Source organism: Crocodylus porosus, unplaced genomic scaffold (genome assembly GCF_001723895.1).
Source record: "Crocodylus porosus isolate Cpor-Errol unplaced genomic scaffold, CroPor_comp1, whole genome shotgun sequence".
Classification (NCBI taxonomy): Eukaryota; Metazoa; Chordata; order Crocodylia; family Crocodylidae; genus Crocodylus; species Crocodylus porosus.
In genome coordinates, this window is record NW_017728939.1 from 8,753,197 (window position 1) to 8,756,744 (window position 3,548).

Here is a 3,548-nt window from a genome sequence, read left to right on the forward strand (position 1 = left end):
GTCAGAAATGCTCGCTGCCAGCGAGAAGCGAGAGCAAGGCTGCTCTGCGTCTCAAAGGCTTCGCGGCTGCCATGGCAACTGAGGAAATACCTGCAGATTTCCCTGATGAAGGAGAGAGAGAGAGAGAAGCCTCAGCATCCCCTGCGGCCCTGCCAGGCGCCTCATCTCCCTCCTGCTGTCACCAGGACTAAGCAATCAGAAAGATCCCCCAGGAGAGAGAGACCGGCGGAAACCTGCAGAGTGGAAGGGATGTGGTGGCAAGGCTGGGCTGAGCAGAGGGCAGGCACTGCAGATGTCTGTGTCCTCCCCGCGTTTCCCTCCAGCCCAGAGAACTGCTGGAAGCCGTGCTGCCTTGCTCGGCATTGCAGTGGGCTGCCTTGAGCAGAACCTGATGGAAAAGGAAGGAGCCTGAGGGCATGCCTGCAGCATACGATGCCACACAGATCACCTCCCTACCCCGAGTCTGCTGGGAACAGACCAGCTCTCATCCATGTAGCAAAGAGCAGTGCCAGGCACACATCCCCCACCCCCCAGCCTTGCCACGAGCAGGCTGGCTGTCCGGCTGGAGGGTGCGCGGTGTGTGGCAGTGCCAGGCACTCCCGAACCCGAGGCGGGATGGCCATGTTGGTGCAGGCGTGTGTCCAGGTTAAAACCCTGCTTCTCAGCAGAGCCGAGTAGCCTGGGTGCCGCATGGCAAGACTGCAGCTGGCCTGCCGGGTCAGACCCGCATGCAGTTCTGTCGTGTGCCATGCAAGTGTCCCCTGAGAGACGCCCCCCGTCAGAGCCGCCTCGGCGGAAAGCTCGAACCCTTTAACTGTAGGGACCCTAAGCCATGCTAGGAAGGTGCCAAGCACATGGGGGAAGCTCGCACAGATGGCTCTCGGGCCACAGGGCAGGGTGGGGGCCCGATCGCTGTGCTGTGAAGGATGGTGGGGTGGGGGGCAGGGGTTGCCCGTGAGCGCCACACGCTCTCAGCGCCCAGGGTGCCGCCGAAATCACTTAGCGGTTTTCTGGAACAATACAGTCTTGTCTCTCTGGGTCTCCGCGTCCTGCCTCCCATATTATCCTCCTGGCAGAAATCTCCATCTCCCTCCTGAAATCCATTCCAGCGCGGGGGATTAGAGTGGTTTTAGGGAAGGGTTTTGAATCGGAAATGGGTTGCTTTCAAATCGTTCTGCGTCAATCGCGCCGCTGTCACTCAGGCAGCCGTGGATTAAAATAGATATGAAGATTATTACCGAGAGAGGGAAAAAAAAATCACCTTCTCGGAGAGCTGCACTCCTACCCACTCAGCCCTCCTCCCGCTGATGCCTGCCCACGGCTGCCAGACCCCTAGAGCTGTTCTCAAGCGTCTGGCAAGGGGCTGCCCAGCCCTGTCGTCTCCAGCCCCGGCTTTTTGGGCTGCTTCTAGTCATGGAAGAGACTATTAATCTCTACCAATCTATTTTTAAATCCCCTGCTGTCCTTGCCCTGTTCACCCACATCGAGTGACTCCCCACTTTCAATCTCAGTTGATCTTTAACCCCTTAGAAACCCGTTTCTTTTTGGAAAGCCTCCCTGGCGCGACGCAGAGAACAGGAAACCCAGGGCTCGGTGTCGTTGTCCGTGCTCCTTGATGGTCTCCAGGGAAGACCTGGCAGTTTGTTTCTCTTCCTTCCTTGCTGTTTCAGGTCCGGACCTCGTATTTTTCCCAGCTTCCTTCTCCAAGTCAGTGCAAACGGGAGAGACTGGAGCCCGAAGCAGACAGTTTAAATATTTCAGGCTGAAACCTTTCCATTGGAGTCGGGCGCCTGAGAGCCAGGCGTCTAAATCCCTTTGGGTGCATTTGGCTTTGTACTTGGTCCCAGCCTTGCAGAGCTGACACCCCAGCTCTTTGATACAGCTGTGTGCTGTGCCTAGTACAATGCATCCTTTGTCCACGTCTGGGACTGCTAAGCACGGCGGCAATATAAACGGCAATGATTTCACTCAAACACTTGGAAAAAAGAGTGTGCAGCAGGAAAGATTCAAAACGTTGAAGCAAGGGCTAAAAACGCTCCCTCTGTTCTGGGGTCACTCGAAGAGCCTGGGATGCAGGACTTGATAGCCCTATGTCTGGGGGGAACATAATAAAAAACTGCCTTATAACTGTGCTTGGGCAGTGCCAGTCATTACCCCTATGGGGTCGGGGCCTCGGAGGGATCCCCTACAGCTGGTACCCAAAAAGAGGCATGGCCTTTTGTTCTTGTGCTTGGACACTGGGAAGGCTGTTGATGGAGTTGTGCTCATACCTCTACCAGAAAAGCATGCCCCAATCTGAGATGGGTACCCCATGGCATTTTGGGACCAGTCCCTTATGGAGGAAGGGAGGGGCCACCCCCAGGGAGGACTACACTGCAGTTGCTCAGGGATGCGGGGGGGGGTCAGGGAGGCCAAGGCGGAGATGGGACTGGGACTAGCTTCCCGGACCAAGGACAAGAAGTCCTTTTTTAAATACATAGGGGGCAAAAAGAAGGTACTGGGTAACGTGGGGACCCTGCAAGACACGCTAGGAAATTTGGTCATCATACCAGGCGACAAAGCCAATATATTTAACGATTTCTTTGCCTCCATTTTCCTGAGCAGGGACCAGATCAGCCCCCCACCGGCCCCCCTCAGGCCCCAGGGGAGGCGCACCCAGGCCAAGGGTCAGGGAGGATCTAGTCAGGGAACGTCTGGAGGGGCTGGACGTATTCAAATCAGCGGGTCCGGATGATCTCCACCCCCAAGTGCTGAGGGAATTGGCTGCGGTCATTGCGGGACCCCTGGCACGGCTGTACGAGCACTCGTGGTGCTTTGGTGTGGGGCTAGAGGACTGGAAGAGGGCCAGTGTGGTTCCCATCTTCAGAAAGGGGAGGAGGGAGGACCCGGGGAACTATAGGCCAGTTAGTCTTACCTCGATCCTGGGCAAGCTCTTTGAGAGAATTATCCTGGCGCTTGTCCGCGAGTGGGGGAGATCATGCTCGGGGGCAACCAACGCGGGTTCATTAGTGGCAGGTCCTGTCAGACCAACCTGGTGGCCTTCTACGACCAGGTCACCAAATCCTTAGACGCAGGGGGAGCAGTGGACACAGTCTTCCTGGACTGTCGGCAGGCTTTTGACGCTGTCTCTCACCCCGTTCTCATTAAGAAACTGGGGGCTGTGGTGTCGACACCCGCACAGTCAGACGTGTCGCCAACTGGCGGGAGGGCCGCGCCCAGAGAGCGGTGGCAGACGGGTCGTGTCCAACCTGGAGGGATGTGGGCAGTGGGGTTCCCCAGGGCTCGGGCCTCGGGCCCGCACTGTTCAACATCTTCATCAGTGACTTGGACGAGCGGGTAAAAAGCACCATTCAAATTTGCTGATGACACTAAGATGTGGGGGGACGCGGGCACACTGGAAGGGAAGAATAGGCTACAATCGGACCTAGACAGGTTACAGGGGTGGGCGGACGAGAACAGGATGGGATTCAACACCGACAAGTGCAAGGTGCTGCACCTGGGGAGGAAGAACCGGCACCACACCTACAGGCTGGGGAACTCCCTTCTCG